Raw genomic sequence first — 19,936 nt, 5'->3', positions numbered from 1 at the left:
AGCCAGCTGGAAGGTCTGGCCAGTTTCAAAACCGACAGCCTCCATTGTAATGAGGTTGTCGGTTTTTAAGCCATGATGAGGACCATACTGTATTGCTGGTTCATATATTATATTGTTAATGATGAATTAGACCACTACGAGCCTGTCCTAATAAAGTGGCCTTTTATGCTATACAGACTTGTGTCTGAGGCATTATTGCAGTACAGTAATTTTTTAAAGGCAATATAAGTGGGTTCGTTTCATGGCTGTTATCTAAAGGTTACTATTTACAGATGTGAAATCATCTGTCTTTCCAAAGAGGATGGGAAGTTTAAGGAGCATGCAAACTAGATTAGATAATTGTGCTGCGTAAAGCTGAATGCGACTGTCTCTCTTTGAGAAAGAAGATCAACGGAAAACCGGCCAGGTAAGTCAAGTAAGTCTCTGCAAATTCAAAATCAATAGGAGAGCGAGTGAATTCTACATCTGTCTGGGCTTCCCCTGTAGTTAACACATACTAACATCACTACCAAGTACAGAAATATGGGGGGGGGGGGGGCAATGCGCGGATTAGTTTACACTAGTGAAACACACCTGAAAACATGTGAGGCCACTTCTGCTCAGGCCCCCTGCCCCGCTCAATACGCATAAATTAATGGGTCGGCCGAGCTTGAGAAAGGGAGTGACAGTGCACCTCTGCATCTTGATAAAAGGGAGGTAATGGACGCCCATCTGCCTCCAGAAAGGCCATTCAGGCACCCACTGGGCTGCTGTCAGTATCCGAACAAAGCAGAAACCACTCACATCAGCCCCTCAGACTGCTCAAAAAAGCAGCCCACAGCTGGAACCGCGACATCCTTTGCAAGGTAGTTAGCAACAGGCTCAGCACTACTTTGCATATAGGATGTGGGAAATTTTGGAATGATTCCTTTCATAGACGGCGGTGTGTACTGGGTAGTGATCTTTTGAGTACACGACCCCTGCTAAACCACAACTGGTGGTAGCATCATCTAAATGTAAATGTAAATGTAAATGTAAATGTATACAAACACAAGAATGCGCTTCTTTCACTATAGGGTTGAGGCCTGGATCTCTCTTCGGAGGGCCTGTCTGAAATGCAAAAAGGGGTCCTTGCTTCAGCTTGAACAGACACAAAACAAAGCAGAGCAGATCTGAGAACTGGCCACTGCTGCAAACCCGAGTGAAGTATTTGGGGCCCAACAGCTCTCAAGCGGCTTCTCTTATCCCTTTTCCACGACCCTCTGCTTCATGCCAGAGAAAGAAGCTTTTTTATGCGTGTAAATTTAGAAACACTTGTGTCTAATCAAACTCCCTTTTGCCTGTACAGCAGCAGATGCAGGCGAGGAGGGCGTCTCAAGGAAAGAATCGCGCATTGACCGGCGAAGCAAGTTCCTGTTTTTGTGCTATTAAAAAGCCTATTTTTGTCTGGGATTCTTGAATTTGTAAGTCTACTTGTCCCATCTCTCAAGGAGCAATTTTGTACTCTAAAAAATGGATGAAATCCTTTTTTTATGTTTGTTGTTTTTACTGCCAGGCTACTTAAAACCATGTAGTAGATGTAGGCCCACTCGGATCTTTCCGTGCCCCTATTTCTGAATCTGTGAGGAGTCTGTATTTTATGTTAGTTTGTGAGAGAGGTACCAGGTCCCAACGACCCCCTTGAGAAGTGTGGTCTGAAAGTGTGTTTTTAATGTGCTCTTCGAGGGCTAGATGAAGCAATTGCCTTGCAGTCATCAGGGCACCTTGTTCCTCTTTCGGTTATGCCATTTAGACAAACCAATTCATTGCAGGAGCTGTATTCATGATTTAATTCAACTTAGCCAATCCGAATGAAGTATCAAATGGCAATGGTTTGTCAAGTTATACCAGTGGCTGAAGTGCATTAAAAAAAGTATGGGAACTGTGAGGCTGAGTGCAAGGAGTAGGAGCGGTCAGCATGGGGGGCAGGGTCGAATGCTTGGCTAAAAAAAAAAGAATATTCTGTAACTTTTTTCAGTCTTTCACTTTCAGGTAACTACATATAAAATAATTCACAGCTTAAATGAAAAATAAATGCAAGTTAAGTTAATCAGTGGTAAATGCACTATCGTAGATTATGAAATCTCTAGTAGTTAATGCACTGCAGAGGTGTGTGTGTGACCAGAGGGCCACGGCATTATATCCTGGGTGGTGCACTGGAGAATAGTGACTTGTGTATGTTTAGTGCTACGAGGTCCCAGTCTGTGACAGAAAGCACTATATGAACATGTAAGTCATTATTTTAAATTTGCATTACACACAGTATAAGATGGGCTGCTACAAAATGTACAACAAGGTTTAATATAAAAAAAAAGTGCTTCCAAAATTAAGAGGCAGATGTATCAAGATACCATTTTGCACTTCTCAAATAGCGATTGTTAAGGAATCGCTATTTGAGAAGTGCAAAATGATACGTATGTAGAATTTCGCTATTTATTAGCGATTTCTTAAAATTCCTTAATTGCGATTAGCAAATTGCTAATCGCAATTAAGGAATAATTTCCCATTCATTTCTATGGGCCAGGAGGCCCATAGGAATGAATGGGAAGTTATTCTCAATTTGCGATGAGCAATTTGCTAATCGCAAATTGAGAATAATTTCAAGGGTGCAAGGGTGTCTTAAGGACACCCTGCTGCACCCCTGAATTTGACATGTGTATGCATATGGCGCACATACATGCCCTAAGGGCATGTATGAGCGTCATAATGCACCTTTAGATTTTTTAAAAAGTGCTTTTTGAAAAGAATTCGCCAATTACCACCAACTACAAGTTGATAGTAATTTGCAAATTCTTAGTCAAAAATCGCAACACTGAAATGCTTAATACATTTCAATTAAGAAATCGCAATTTGCCATTTCTTAAAAGCCTCGCAATATCAAGGAATCGCTAAATTTGCGATTCCTTAATATTGCGAGGCTTTTTGCATGATACATTCCATATCCCGTTTTTTTTGTCGCAAACTCTGTTATTTTCCGAATCGCAGCGTTTGCGACAAAAAAAACGGATGATACATCTGCCCCATAGATTTTAGTCATACCCAGACTGTAGATAGTGCAATTTGTTTTTTAACTGTCCTTTAAAAGCACACATTTCACACTTCAGTTGGTAACTCCTTATGATATCCTCAAGAAGAATACATTTCTGTCATCAGGTAGCTTCAAGTGATTTCATCAATTACTTCCAGTACCGTCTTCTGAGAAGCCTTTACATTTGCAGCTGACCAGGTGCTCACATTTGCATTTCTTTCAGAAAAGCAAGCCCCTTGGAAGAAGGCTCATTTTGCAGGCTGCTCCCACAGTTTCACAGCACAGTACACCCCCTGCCTTAGTCTTAAGCTGAAGCATTTCAATTCTCGGAATTGAATTAACCATCTGTAGTAATCAGGTCCCACGCAAAGATGATGTAAAGATGTTTATTTGAAGATATGCAGATAAGATGGTAAAACCCCACCAGGAGTATCCAGCATGATGCTCAGCCCCGACTGGTGGCCCCTTGACTTGGGACCAGTACCCACCCCTAAACTTACAGTAAAAAATCTGGGGGTGAAGCTGGATCGGGACCTTACCATGAAGGAACATGTGAATGCAGTCGCTGGGGCATGCTTTCACACCATCGGTCTGTTAAGAAGAGTCTTCCCCTACCTTTCTGACAGCTATAGAAAGACCCTAGTGCAGACTATGGTGATCAGCAAAATTGACTACTGCAACGGACTCCTTATTCAAGCTAATGAGAGTGCTATTAATCGCCTCCAAGTAGTCCAAAACACAGCAGCAAGATTGGTCCTGAATGCCCCCCCCAGAACCCCTTCCAAACCCCTGCTGCGTGAACTGCATTGGCTGCCAATAAGACAACGGACCAAGTTCAAGATCTGTTGCATTGTCCACAAGTGCCTGTTCGGGAAAGGCCCTGACTACCTGTCCCAAAAGTTACCTTTCTATAAACCTGACAGAGCCTTACGGTCAAGCAACCAATTGCTACTTAAAACCCCTCTTGTCAAAAAAACTAGACAAGGGGGCAGAGCATTCTCTGTGGTAGGGCCCAAGCTCTGGAATAATCTTTCAACTGACCTCAGACAAACCCATAATCACTTCTCTTTCAGGAAGAAACTAAAAACCGTCCTATTCCAGGAAGAATAAATGTTTCCAAACATCAGTTTACATCCTCATTCTCTGTTCTATGGCAGCTACTCCATCCTGCGAGCAAAGCGCGGAGATACCTCGTAAGGGGTCGATTCTTGCGCTATACAAGAGCATAAAATAAAATAAATAAATAAATGTCAACTGAAGACCTCAGCCCACAGAATCCCAAAATTCTCTTGTGCATCATAGCTGCAACATTCTACAAGCTGGACTGGTAGTGGAGAAAGCATGTATAACATACAAACAAGATGCAAGAATACTACATTATCCCCTCTCTTCCACAATGAAAACAAAAAGGAAGGAACACTGGTCAGAAAGAACCAAAGAAAAGAATACTACATTATCCCCTCTCTTCCACAAAGAAAACAAAAAGGAAGGAACACTGGTCAGAAAGAAATGAAAAACATACAGAAGAACAAACCCATCCTCCTTTCCATCAATAACAAGAGAAAGACAAGAACCGAACAAAAGGAAAAAACAAAGAGGAAAACTAAGCTTGAAAATACCGATGACTAACCAACAGACACACCTACTGGCCAGACAGGCATTCAAGAAGGAAAGACATAGTACAAGAACAAATGTACGAAATAGTTCAACTCTCAGAAATATACAATAAAATACCACATCACGAGAGTGTGAACAATTTAAAAACATGAGAATATGGATAAAATTAAAACAACAAAAGATGTCAACATTGCCCATCTTCCCACCAGAAAGATAATAATAACAAAATAGATAGAAACATTTCCATGTAAGAACAAGGAGGATAATAGGACTATAACCCAAATCCTAAAAATAAGGATATTAGGACTTTAACCCAAATCCTGCCTCTCAAACACGAGACGGTGAATGTGAGACTAAGGATAATGGGACTGTAACCCAAATCCTGCTCCTAAAATGAGGGACGGTAAGTGTAAAACAAAGGATAAGCAGACTATAACCCATATCCTGCCCCAAACGATGGATGGTGAAGATGCTCCCCAAGTAGAGAAACTCCATGTAAAACTGAGTATATGACACTAAAACTCATTACTAGAAACGTAGGTGGGACTAACACCCCCTAAACACTGAGTATATGGGACTAACACCCAATACTAATTACATAGGTGGGACTGGAACCCCCTAGATACATACACATGAGAAAACAAGTCGTACTGTTACATGAGCACATGTAAAAGGTGATGTGAGAGTGAGAAGTAAGTAAGGCTTAAGCTGCTAGACATACAAAACTGAGGGGAATGAAATCAGTAAAAAGGTGTGCACTACTCCAACTGAAAGAATATAATAAATATAAGGAAACCAGCTCCTAAACAATAAATCCCCTAAGTAGAAGTACTAGCGCCAAGAAAATACTTGCCATAAAAACAAACTAATCATCACTTAAACTCTCACTAAGCATAGCACATGTAAAAACTGATCCAGTATGCTTACAATGTACCTGAAGAATTATGTATGGCACTCATATCTGCAAGATAACATGAGAAGTAACTCAGGTGCCAAATAACAAAGCAGTAAGTAAGCTGTATGCAAAACATTAAACCTTGTTTAGGAAGCTAACCATATTATATAATAAATAAAGGCATATGTGCATTTTACATGGTACAGTAAAAGAGAAATAAGTACTCATTGTAATCTGACAGTAAAATAACAAAATGTCGAAGTAATGTGAAGTAACTGTTCCACATGAAGTAAAGATGTCATGGTGAGCGGTGCCTCACCCGATCTCAAACGGAGACAAAGCATTTCCAAAATATATCTTGTAAGTACTTTTAGTCAATAGACACGAACCAAAGTTGGAGGACTCGATTTGCCAACAGAAGCCAGTACCTGTGGAGGATCATTTCTACGATCCAATGCAGAAGAAGTCCTAACAGGAAAACCAAGCGGGAAACTTGAAGGTTGGCAGCAAAATGTATCTTGGTGCGTAGCTGCTGCACCGGAATGATCAAATAGTTAATACAGTGCAGGGCTCGAGTATAAATTAAGATTGCTGTCAACGTTGTGCCGGTAACTAAGGATACTTAAAATGGTGGCTTGCGTGTGCGATGACATTCATGCGCGATGAAATCACGCATAACACATAACAAGTCAGTCAGTCTAGAATGGCCAACGCGGAGAAAACAGAGCAGCGCAAGAAAAGCTTCCATCCATGACCTGCCGAGAAAGTTCCATGACGCCCCAGCTCACCAACACTCTCAGAAGATTCTGCGACGTCATCAGTAGTAAATTGAGGCGGCAGGGGAAAGACGACACCAAGGGCCGGTCCTAGCCATGGGCGGTATGGGCAGCTGCCCAGGGCCTCGCGCTCAGGGGGGCCCCGCCGCCAGCCCCGCAGTTGCGGGAATAAATAATCATGGCAAAAGCGCCACGCAGTGCGCACAGCACTCTCGTCGCGCTCACGCAGGGGCCGGGCCGTAGGCAGTAAAAGTACGGCAGGGAAGGAGGCCGGGAACTAAACACTGTCTGCGCATGCACCGTACGCAACATGACACACCGTGACGCACGCACCCCACCACCTAGCTTTTAGAAGGAGGAGGAGCGCAATGTTGGATATTTACAGAGGATCTGGTAGCAAGAGTGAGAGGAGGCAGTCAGAAGAAGGCGTACAGGAAGAGTTTTCTTCACGTCTGTGTGGTTAAATATTATAAGAAGCCAATGAAGAGACTGATGAGATGAATACAAGACTTTCCAGTAGTAAATATCAGATTCAGAGTTTAGGAGTTGATAGAGGAACTTATGCACTTGCTTAACAAAATGCTCTGTAGACATTTGCTGCAATATTGACTTCTGCTAACTACCTTTTCGATTTGGCTGTCCATAGTAACGGACTGCTGAAACTAACAGCTTTGTTCTTGAAGCCACAGTGGCAGTCAGAAAACATATTTACACCTGTAGTAATTGAGAAATAGTTAGAATAAATCTAACGGAGGAGCTGCATGCAGCCCAACCTCACTTCAGCCTGGGTGTTAAAAACTCAGGTAGGTTGTCTCGCACCAGTGGCCAAGAATATGACTAGATTCCTTTATGTGGTATATGCAAATCTTACCAAAGCAGACCTTTTCAAAAGGCATTCTGGCTTTATGTCTGAAGTACCTAAGTCACAGAGAGGGGTGACTTAAAGATTTAGAAACGGGAAGTTCATGAAAAAGAGATAGTGAGACAGAATGTGTGTGTATGTTCGTGTATGAGAGAGAAAATACATGGGCAATATACTGTTGCTTATCACTGGTATCTCTGGGCCGCAGGCACTACTACACTTCAGTTGAATAACTCATTCGTACTTTTAAGCCCTCTCAAGAGTAGTAAATAAAGCAGTCAATGTTAACTCCAGAAGGCAGTAGTGTGTTTTGAAGTCCGATACTGTATGACACAAGTAAGTACGCTCATGCCAAGTCTGATACGAGAATCGGTAAGTCTTGGCTGAAGAACCAAATCCTGCTGTTTAAGGCCCCATAGAGCAGTTAACAAATATTATTCGGACTAAGACTGTCTCATACCCAAAATCCAATTTCGAGAAATAAATAAACAAAAAATAAATAACTTTAAATAGATTAAAAGAAGATTAAATAGCAAATTTAAAAAAGTTGCAAAACCATTTGGAACAAAAGTCCAAAGCTGAAAAAACTTACAAATAAGCATTATAGTTAAGTTACCCTATAAAAACTGGAACCACAAACGTGTGAACAGGAAAAGCATGGATACTGGGTGCACTAGAATGGAGGTAGTGACGATAACCAATCAATATCAGAGGCTTTTCATTTTTTGAACACAACCTACCCATAATTGTTTTGTGTAGTCTTTTTCAGTGATGCACATGAACTTATCAACAGACACGAATGTTACAATTACTGTAAGTTTAAATTGATCCCGAACGATGTACAATTTATAAATGGATAGGGTACCTGTTTTTTTGTACAGTCGCATTAAGTACAGATAAAAGTATGTGTCTGGCTAATGCATTTTGTGCAATAAGAGAAACCAGACTTGAGGGGACAGGGAGGTGAAAAAAGCCGATTCATGTGTAGGAAAACGGAAGCGCCTCCAGCTGTGAAAATTTTTTGGAGCACCTACTGCTGCACGTTATCCCCTCTACATTTAGAAGGAGGAGAAGCGCAATGTTGGATATTTACAGAGGATCTGGTAGCAAGAGTGAGAGGAGGCAGTCAGAAGAAGACGTACAGGAAGAGTTTTCTTAAGTTATAATAACTATATGTTTAAAAAAGTGAGGTTTCTGTACCACACAGCAAGCCCCCAGCTTTGGAATGTACACCCTATGACCTTGTTTGGAAGGAGCTGGAGATGAGTAATAACGAACTGCCCTAGGTGCTATAGCTTGACTGGTCCAGGTCCGGTCTCTTCTTAAAGGTAAGCGCCTTCTGGTAACTGAAAAAAATGTTAACGTGTGAGGTTGGCTAATTGCAAGTGTAATTGCTGGTAGGCTGACAGTATGGGCTTTAATTGAAAGAGTCACTTCGAGCTTTATGGTGGGAGACAAATATATAATACTTAGAATGTTTAAGACACCTAGTCAAAATATGCTAGTCCTGATGAAATAGCTTGCCTGTTTTCCATTCCCTCTACTTTTTGTCCATGTTACTGATATCCACATTAGTTTACTTCACTGATGCCAAATAACTAAGATCAAAAGTCCTGCGAAGTCACTTTCTGTGATGTCACTTGGAGGGGCCTCACATCTTCCCTTTCGCCCGGGGCCCCAGAAGGCCTAGGACCGGCACTGACGACTCCACACGGAAACTGTCAACCGTCACACAGCGGAAGAAATCAGGTAAGACTTTAATTTCGCCATAGTTCAGTGAAAATTTCTCCGAAAAATAAAGAAGGCATTACATAAGCACCACCCAGTGGCCGGAATTGAGTACTACTATCTCCGAGGCTCGATTTATGCCTCCGGACATAAATAAACCAAGCAACAGTCGATTTAGATCAACTTCACGTTCAGGAAAGAAACTGATACCATACGTTGAATACAGTTACTCCTTAATTAAATGGATTCCAGGTCCAGATGGATCGTTAATTTGACAGCCTTCATAGTCATAGTTAATACTGGGTTGGTAACAAACAAAAGTGTGAATTTTCACGGCAAGCAGAATAATGTTAGCTAACACACACAGCCCCTGTTTACCTTCTTTTCTTTAAGTCTGCAAACGTTTCTTTTTGTAGTATTGGGTTTCTTGTGACTTTGAAGGCTTCCGCTTGTTGTCAAATTGCTAGATGATGTAGCACGCCTGTTCTTGAGCTGTCCGGTGAAGTGGACTCTGGTGGGGCATACAGGCGTGACCTCTCTCTTGCTTGTCAGGTTACTCTTTATTTAATTACGCTTTTTTTCCGTAGGTTTCTTGCTTGAGAGGTATCTTTTGCTTACTTGGTTGAGACTAGTTGCACTTCATCAGTAAAAGTGGTAGGTTCGTTGATCCATCGTCGCCATAAATAATGTAGTAATCAGGTCCCACGCAAAGATCATGTAAAGATGTTTATTTGAAGATATGCAGATAAGATGGTAAAACCCCACCAGGAGCATCCAGCATGATGCTCAGCCCAATGTCAACTGAAGACCTCAGCCCACAGAATCCCAACATTCTCTTGTGCATCATAGCTGCAACAATCTACAAGCTGGACTGGTAGTGGAGAAAGCATGTATAACATACAAACAATATGCAAGAATACTACACCATCCCAATATGGTTTTATTTCCACAAAAAAATAGGGGAAATGTTTTACTTAATTTTTAAAAGTATTGGCCCGTCGTGTCCCGTGGAACCCCCACTTAGACCACTGAATTGTAACATAGTAATGGAAAGGTGGTGCCCAGATATTTTGGTGATGTATGAACATGGCATCACGTTGTATGGCTTAGAGGGACCTGATGGAGGAATAAGAAACAGGAGGGATTTACTGATGGTCTCATATGTTTAGTACCAATGTTTACTATTCAGTCATATCACTGGACTGACTGTATTTATTTGTTTTTGTCTCCTGATGGTTGCCTAATCTTCATAACATTTTGTTATTTAATTGAATTATTTCTTAATATTCCATAGGTGTAATTGTAAATTAGGAGTTGCCTGCTGTCCCTTTCTTTTTTTTCATTGGATTGTTTTCAAAATTCTTGTTTTCGTCACTTTTCTCCATTTGCCAGTCCCACCGGGTGGGGTGCAGAAACTTTCACGTCACTTCCAGTTTAATCGGCAAACCACCATAAATATGTTAATTTAGCGGTTGCCACTGCATAAAGCCAATCACCTAGCCTCCCTACAAACCAATGATGTTCTTGTAGTGCATCAGTTAATAGTGGCTGTTGTGGGAGCGCACTAAAAAAAGCCTGTTAATGGGCAAAAGCCTTTGGCCAGTTATGCTGGTAATTTCTATTCAGGTGTACTCCTGCTTGATTTATTCTCCTAGTATATGCTACATGATAACGCTTGGTCTAGTTTAAAAAAAGGGAGAATCTGTTCTACCTTTGCCTTTACGTAAAACCGAGAGTGATTAATTTTGTCTAGGGACAAGTCCACCACAATTAGCTTTAGTAAAATAAAGCAGACCTAGCAAATGTAAGACCAGCAGTAAACACGTATATAGTTATCAGAAAGACACATTCAAAGTCTTTGTCTGCTAGAGATGTCGTTAGAAGATTGAATCCCGATTTTGGATGATTTAGTGCACCCTTCATTTAAAATTTTCAAACCAGTCTGGAGAGAAAAAGCAGCAGTGAGTAACAACCCCTTCCAGGTAAGAACTATTTGATACTCTGGACAAATCTTAATTTCATCCTCTTCCAAGATACTTTTTTCACAGCTCCCCAAACTTACCACACAGCTGGTTCTGACAGAAGGTCTACAGGTTATTTGTAACATGTTAAGAATGTGATAACCCAGTTGCTATACTTGCTAATTCCAGAATATCATGTTGTCAATATTTCACTGGTGAAAAATGAGCAGGTGTGACTGCATACATTCGAACCAGCTTGGTGATTCTCTTATACCTTTGGTACTGGAATACCCTTCAAACAACAGTGGCACACATACACTCATTTAGATTGCAAAGCAAACTACAAATTTTTCGCAAGATCCTGAACTCTAAGAATATTTAGCCAAGAATTATTAATCACCATTCAACTCCTTAGGAAATCTTCAGCAACCTCCAAGGAGGTTTGTCCCTTTTGGATTTGGCTGAATCCCTTTCTTTGTATTCTACAGCAAGATGAAAAATATTTGAAAAGAAATTTTGAAATCACCAAATATTCCACACGCAACGGAAATATCAGAAACAATCCTCAGTGAAACTATCGACATTGCCTTCCTTACAGAAACCTGGCTTAACGACGACTTGACGGCCATCCTTGACTTACTCACCCCCCCCCCCCCGGTTAATCTATCATTAGGAAAGACAGACTGGACAGAAAAGGGGGTGGCTTAGCTATAATCTATAACAAGCATTGGCATAGCCAATAGGTCTCGCCTTTGGGACCTTATAAGTGTTTAGTTATCCAGCAAATATCCTTGGTGCAACAACATCAACTGTTGCATGGCTAAACACTTATAAGGTCCTAAAGGCAAGACCTATTGGCTATGCCAATGCTTGTTCTGATGGGAGATGCTCAGAAAAGTACTCTAAAGTAAAGATGGAAATTTGTAAATCGGGTCCCCTAAATCCCCTAAATGCATCCAGGTCGTTTGACACCTGGTGCCAGTTGTGGCCTCTGCGCTCCACTGCCGCTTCGCTCATCCATCTTCACCAGCGATGGCATACGTCACAACGCTTTTAAGGTGGTTTAAATGCAGCTGCGATTCTGAAAACTGGTCGATGGATACAAAAAGACCTTTATTGATGTAAACTTTGATTTTGCTTTTGGATGGGAGATTTCTGCCAATGCTACGGGCTGTAAAATAAGCTGCCCTAGCGTAACTGGTTGGCACAGACATTTATCCAAGATCTTCGCCCGAGTTCTCATATTGAACTATATGAATATTTTAAAACAACTCCAATTTAAAACTGTGGTCTGTTTTTTTAATAGAAAAGGAGAGGCGTTCAGCAGTGCTAATACCCCTGATCTTTTCTTCCTCTGACCCCTGGAAGGGTTTGACTCGCTCCTAAGAATGGGCCCCCACAATTCAGGAGCGCAGTGGATTAAAGTACAGACGTGCCTGGAGGTGATCAGTCTGTGCAACCCTCCCCTCACCCCAGTAATTATGTGTCCAGGAATCCCTCCCCTCATTCGGCATCCACTGCGCACGTCACTTGCACGTTTCAGTAAGTTTCATCTGTAAAAAGAATTTGTGCATTTTCGTTCCAGGGCGGGCAACTTAAGCCACACAGATGGGGCGGGCAAATTAAGCCACATGGAAGGGGCGAAAATTTTTGCAACACGGGCGGGCAGAGAGTAGAGGAATGTCAACAAGCGTGTGCAGCCACGCTAATTGAAAACAGATGGAAACTGTGCGCTGCTGCACGCTCCCGCAAGGTGGATGCCAGCACAAGCACAAGTGTAACAAAAGTGCAGACTGATTTCTAAAGGTCATCTCCTAGAGCAGCTCTGCTCGTTGCTCTAAGCTCGACCTAAACAACCATGGGATGAGTGTATTGGCGGGGGGGGGGAGTCCGCAGGGGAGCCCTCTCCTAAAGCTGGTGGTGAACGGAGCTGTAGGAGAAAGTAAGACAGAGGCTTGCAGGCTCACAGGACAGCCAGAGGAAGAACTCCGGACGTGCCACTGCAGCATTCCCATCGAAGACGGGTGAGTGACAGGAGCTCTTGGAAGCCTGGAGCAGTCCCGCACTTTCCCCAAACCCAGCAGGCCAATTGAGGCTGCGGCACCCAACTTGCCAATATAGCAGCTGCCCCGGGTGTTAGCGGGCAGCTGACGGAGGTAGGGCTTTGGTACTAAGTTACACAGGCTGTGCACTCGCAAGGGCCAGTCCATTTGGATACAGGGAGGGCCCTGGCCAACGTGGGCAGAGCGGGTGCCTTCCTTGCTGATGTTACGCTACCTTGGGGGCATTGACATTACTGGGTCATCACGGAAAGGGGAACGAGGTTCCGCCTCCCTCCCCGATTGATCATACAAGACCGGGACAGGTCTCCAACAAGATTGGCTTGCAGGTAGGCTGCGCCGCGTGATCGCAGGCAGCTGTGGACCCGCACTGTTCGTGGGCATTGTTGTTTAGGCAGTTCGGGGATAACTGTTCCACATTCCCTATGGTAGGCAAGCAAATAACTCAGAAGCCTATGTAAGGAAAACCGGTGCTGTGGGCATAAGGTTGGCCCCCTATGCGTCATTATAACTCATCCTCGACATCCCACGAACCAGCCACATCTCCGGACATCTGAGAGACCTTCACTGGCTCCCCGTCAACAAAAGAATAACCTTCCGCCTCCTCACCCACGCACACAAAGCCCTACACGACCAAGGCCCGAGCTACCTCAACAGCCGGATCAACTTCTACGCTCCCAAACGCCACCTCCGATCAGCCAACCACGCCCTCGCCGCCGTCCCCCGCATCCGAAGAGCGACTACAGGAGGAAGGTCCTTCTCCTACCTGGCCGCCAAGACCTGGAACTCCCTCCCGGCCGACCTGCGCCTGACCCAAGACCACCTCTCCTTCAGGAAGAAGCTGAAGACCTGGCTGTTCGAGCAGTAACGGCACCCCCCCTCCCCCCAGCGCCTTGAGACCCTACGGGTATGTAGCGCGCTCTATAAGTGTCACTGATTGATTGATTGAATCTGCCTCAGCCTAAGGAGGGCATGATGTGCTGATGGAATGTGTTATATGTGCAATCTATTGGTAGTTAGCCACTGTGCACTGCTGATTATGATTATGCCTAATGTCTGCACTCCGCCAGTGTAATGTGATGCATAATAATGTTTATGCCTAAGAGGTTATGCATAATGTGTTGATGCCTAGTGTTCAGGCCTAATGTGTTTATGCCTAAATGCGACTGATACATAATGTGTTTGCGCTAAGTAATTACTCGTTGTTTTATTACTTACCAGGTCTGATGGTTCTGACAGCGGCCCGATTGGCCCTGTCCTGTATATAATCCCCTGTAAAGTAATACCTAGTGCCGGGTGACACAGTCTATATATGTGATTGCATTTTAATGTGTTTTATTTGGAATACAAAGGCTATTTCTTATATAACCTTCTGTGGAGTTTCTTTTGTGGTGTACCTAGTGTGTCGCTGCTGTGTGAGTTTGTTGCGCAAACGCTTTACACATTGCCTCTGGGATAAGCCTGACAGTTTGTGCCAAGCTACCAAGGGGGTGAGCAGGGGTTATCTTCAGCGTGTAACTCCCTTGCCCTTATTAAAGTGTTGGTTTTTGCCTGGCTTAGGCGCATGCCCTAGCCAAACAGAAATCCCATTTCTAACAGGGTATAATTGTTTTTATACTAAAAAGGGAATGATCTCTCACATTACCTTCAGTGCCTACAGAAGGGCATCCTGAAGTTGGCAGTGTGCTAGTCTCAACTACAAGGGATATTCATTAGACACGGAACACTCTTTACTCTTAACATTGGCCTAGCTCACAATAAAACCCTGTCTTTGATCTCCTATACTTGCTGTGTTTATATTTTGTTTACCTAGGTTGGCCTCCATGTTGTCATCTGCATTCAGACCATGAATAAGAAGCGGCACCAGAAGGAAGAGGCAGTGCAATATGTGCATCCATTGAATCAGCAAACGTACAAGGTTTAAAACGACTTTGTCTTTCACATTTCACCAGCAGGTTACACACCGAGCAGGCCTGTCCCCTCAAGAAAAACCCCACCGGCTACAGACATTCACCTGGCTGAAGATCTCTGAGGGCCTGGAAGAGCTGTGAGGGCCTGGAAGAGCTGTGAGGGCCTGGAAGAGCTGTGAGGGCCTGGAAGAGCAGTGAGGACCTTGAAGAGCTGTGAGAGCCTGGAAGAGCTGTGAGGGCCTCAATGAGCTGTGGCCGTGGGTGCCTTGAGGATCTGTGATGGCGTGGAAGAGCCTTGAGGGCCTGGAAGAATTGGGAGGGCCTCCATGAGCTGGGAGGGTCTCGATGAGCTAGAAGTGCCTGAAAGAGCTGTGAGGGCCTCAATGAGCTAGGATGGCCTCGATAAGCTGTGAAGGGCTGGCAGAGCTGTGAGGACCTGGAAGAGCTGGGGGGGCTGGAAGAGCTGGGGGGGCTGGAAGAGCTGTGAGGGTCCCGAAGACCTGTGAGGGCCTCAATGAGCTGTGAGGGTCTGGAAGAGCTGTGAGGGCCCGAAAGAGCTGTGAGGGCCTGAAAGAGCTGTCAGGGCCTGGATGAGATAGGAGGACTTGGATGAGATAGGAGGGCCCGGAAGAGCTGTGAGGGCCCGGAAGAGCTGTGAGGGCCCAGAAGAGCTGTGAGGGCCCTGAAGAACTGTGAGAACCTGGAAGAGCTATGAAAGCCTGGCAGAGCTGTGAGGGCCTGGAAGAGCTGTGAGGCCCTGGAAGAGCTGTGAGGGCCTGGAAGAACTGTGAGGGCATGGACGAGCTGGGAGGGTCTGGAAGAGATGTGAAAGCCTGGCAGAGCTGGGGGGCTGGAAGAGCCTTGAGGGCCTGGATGAGCTGGGAGGGCCTGGAAGAGCTGCGAAAGCCTGACAGAGCTGTGAGGGCCTGGAAGAGCTGAGAGAGCCTGGAAGAGCTGCGAGGGCCTGGAAGAGCTGTGAGGGCATGGAAGAACTGTGAGGATCTGGATGAGCTGGGAGGGCCTGGAAGAGCTGGGAGGGCATGGAAGAGCTGTGAGGGCCTCGATGAGCTGGAAGAGCCTGGAAGAGCTGGGAGGGTCTGGAAGAGCTGTGAAGGTCTGGAAGAGATGTGAGGGCCTTGAAGAGCGGTGAGGGCCTGGAAGAGTTGTGAGCTCCTGAACGAGCTGTGAGGGCATGGAAGAGCTGGGAGGGCCTGGGGAGCTGGAAGGGCCTGGATGAGTTGGGAGGGCCTGGATGAGCTGGGAGGGCATGGAACAGCTGTGAGGGCCTGGAGGAGCAGTTTGGGCCTCGATGAGCTGGGGGGGGCTGAAAGAGCTGTGAGGGCCCGGTTGAGCTGGGAGAGCCTGGATGAACTGGGAGAGCCTGGATGAGTTGGGAGGGCCTGGATGAGCTGAGAGGGCTCGGAGGAGCTGTGAAGGACTGGCAGAGCTGGGAGGACCTGTAAGGGTCTCAATGAGCTGGGATGGCGTCGATAAGTTCTTAGGGGCTGGACGAGCTGTGAGATGCTGAAAGAGCTGTGAGGGGCTGGAAGAGCTGTGAGGGGCTGGAAGAGCTGTGAGGGGCTGGGAGAACTGTGAAGAGCTGAAAGGGCATCAGTGAGCTGGAAGTGCCTGAAAGAGCTGCGAGGGCCTGGAAGAGCTGTGAGGTCCTGGAAAAGCTGTGAGAACCTGGATGAGGTGTGAGGGCATTGAAGAGCTGGGAGGGCCTGAAAGAGCTGTGGGGGCCTCTATGAGCTGTGAGGGCCAAGAAGAGCTGTGAGGGCCTGGATGAGCTGGGAGTGCCTCGATGAGTTGGGAGGGCCTTGATGAGCTGGGAGGGCCTCGATGAGCTGGGAAGGCCTCGATGAGCTGGGAAGGCCTGGAACAGCTGTGAGGGCCTGGAAGAGTTCTGAAGGCCTGGAAGAGCTGTGAGGGCCTGGATGAGCTGTGAGGGTCTGGAAGAGCTGTGAAGGCTTGGAAGAATTGGGAAGGCCTGGTACAGCTGGGAGGATCTGGAATACCTGTTTGGCCCTGGAAGGGCTGCGAGAGCTGTGAGAGCCTGAAAGAGCTGTGGGGGCCTGGGCTAGATGTGAGGTCCTGGAAAAGCTGGGAGGGCCTGGAAGACCTGGGAGGGCCTGGAAGAGCTGGGAGGACCTCAATGACCTTTGAGGGCCTCGATGAGCTGGGAGGGCCTGGATCAGATGGGAGGGCCTCAATTGGATGGGAGGGCCACGATCAGCTGTGAGGGCCTGGAAGGTCTGTGAGGACCAGGGACAGCTGTGAGGGCCTAGAAGAGCTGTAAGGGCCAGGAAGAGCTGGGAGAGTCTTAGACAGCAGTGAGGATCTAGAAGAGCTGTGAGGGCCTGGAAGAGCTGTGAGGTTCTGGAAGAATTGTGAGGTCCTGGAAGAGGTGTGATGGAGAAGTCCTTGTATTTCTTTCAGGTGAATATTTAAAGAGCTGAGGCCCTCCTGGAGAAGCTCATTTAGTAAAGTACAAGGCCTTTCATCTGTAATACCCAAGTGTTTGGGCAGTTCTCTTAAATACATCTGTGACCTTGAATACAGATCAGAGTGCAGAAGGACAGTCCTTTCGATTCGGCCCCCCTGTAGGGTCAGACCGAAAAAGGCAGTGAAGAGGTCTTAGAAGAGGTCCAGCAAATAAATAATTTCCAAAGAAATCGGTAATAAGAGGTAACTTCCTGAAGGGCCTGCCTGGCCTCTGTGCCCCATTCAAGCACATTAGTGAAGACATCACAGAGTAACAATAAAACAAGCATTGGCAAAGCTAATAGGTCTCACTTTTGGGACCTTATAAGTATTTAGTTATGCAGCACAATATCCTTGGTGCAACAACAACTGTTGCATGGCTAAGCACTTATAAGGTCCCAAAGGCGAGGCTTATTGGCTATGCCAATGCTTGTTTTCAGGGTGCTTGACAGTACAATTTGAAGGTCTCTTGAGAGTTTATTGCCTGCCTGGTCGAATTTCGCCTTCCTAATGTTATTCTGCCGAAGGTAATGCCCAAGTGCGGGGGGTCACAACCAAAGGGACTTGAATGGCTTTCCAGTGCGCGTCCTTCAGCAGGGCTCCTGCACGGACGTCAGCGGGGTCTCTCCTCAAGCTCATGCTTCAGGTGCTCGGTTTGGTAAACCTTACTCAGAAGCTTGCTTGGCTAGGTAGTCGTGCCTGGTTAAAATATGCTAGCCTGGTTTCTTTATGTACCCGTGAGTAAGGAAGAACTTGGACAGGTCACACCAAATATTTCATACGTATGGAGTAAGGGGAGAATGACTGTCCCAGTACACAATTCCCCGAGGTGAATAAATAGCGTGCTCGTGCTTCAGAATTATGAACAGCTGTGGTTCTGGTTTTGGCCACTGGGTGGTATTAGTACTCTGCTTTCAGAGGCAGAACAGTGGCTAGGAATAGTGCACCTTTCCTTTACTATAGGACACAGTTATGCATTAACCATCTGTTTCCAATTAACACGACTGTGAAACAGGCAAATGTAAACAAGCTCGGGCGCAATAATTGGAAACAGATGGCGCAGCTGCTCACTCCCGCAAGATGGATGCTGTACATGCACGAGTACTCATTGGAAACAGTGCAGTATTTTATTTATTTAAAGAGTTTTATATAGCGCTGGCTAGACCCGAAGGTATAAGAGCGCTTTACATTAGGTTCCACAATTTAACAGAAAATTATAACAATTACACATTATGGCGGCGCAAAAATAAGCTGAGAGAGGAGAGAAGGATAGACATAAATAGTGGAGGGGGAAAGGGGAAGTGTGAAGAGGGAGGATGAGGGCACAGACGACAGGAGAGATGAAAGGAAGTCTGTCTGAAGACCGACTGGGTAGGTGACGTCTAAGCAGGGAATCAACAGCTCGTCTCCCCTTTAGCTAAACAAGGTAGCTCCATCGGGCATCAGTCAAAATACCTAGGTCTCAGTTGACGAGGAAAAGTTCACAGATAAACAGGGGGAGGGGCAAGGACAGGTGAGGGCAAAGGTCAGTAGCTGGAAAGAAGAGAGGAGTAGAGCAGAGAGGGGTAAAGGGTAGGGGGAAGGGGGAGGAGGGAGATAAGGTCATGAGAGACGCAGGAGGGTTTGCCCAAATACCGTCTGGGTAGGTGATGGTCAAGGAGGGAATCCATAGCCCATCTCCCCTTTAGATCGCTAGGTAGCTCCACCGGGCATCAGTCAAAAAGGCTAGGTCTCAGCTGTCGAGGGAAAGGGTAGGACCATTATGAAGCAGGCATTGGGAAGCAGGGACAGCAGGCAGTTCGAGAACCAACAAATGGGATGGGAAAACCACTGCATAATGTGTGGTATTGAGCATATATAGCCGGGCACGGAGTGGTCATATATGGTGATTGAGTGACCCACCTGAAGATGGCCACCATAAGTGAGTGTGGGAGTGTAGGTAGTGAGTGCTCATTCCAAGATGGCCACCATAGGTTGGTAGAGGGGTAGGCTCCTTTCTAAGCCCATGCCCTGCCGAGCATCGAGCCCAGGGAAAGGGGCGCCATCTTCAGATCCGAGAGGGATAGAGGGGGACAGCAAGTCAGTTAATACAAACAACAAAAAATAGGCCAAAAACAAAATGGGAGCTTATAGCACTTCTGAAATAACAGCCCATAAGGAAGATGTAATTCACGAGGGGGAAGTTTGAAGGAGTATTCTCTACAACAATGCCACATTTACTGTTTCTACCAAAAACACTGGAGACATTTGCTTTACAGTGCTTACACATAAATCCTGGCTCAGTATGTGCAAGAAGAGTTCCATGTATAGGTGGGCGCACTATTCAATTAGGCCGGTGAAATTGCCAGAAGGTGCCATAGAGGCAGGGAGAGAGGGAAACGGCTGCGGGAAAAGCTAAAACCGCTGGTGGGGGAAGGGACGACCTCACCCTAGGCTGCAGCTGACCCGTCGCCCACAATGTAATGAAACTGGCCTTCGCAGCGTATTACGAGATGGCGGCGCAAAACAGACCAGTCCAAGAAGTCAGGATGCGAGCATTTGAGAGGAGATAGCTTCCCAGTGGGGACTTCCCAGCACAAGTTTTCCAAATAGTACAG

The sequence above is a fragment of the Lissotriton vulgaris genome, chromosome 9 (genome assembly GCF_964263255.1).
Source record: "Lissotriton vulgaris chromosome 9, aLisVul1.2, whole genome shotgun sequence".
Lineage (NCBI taxonomy): Eukaryota > Metazoa > Chordata > Amphibia > Caudata > Salamandridae > Lissotriton > Lissotriton vulgaris.
Note: the sequence above shows the minus strand (reverse complement) of the source record.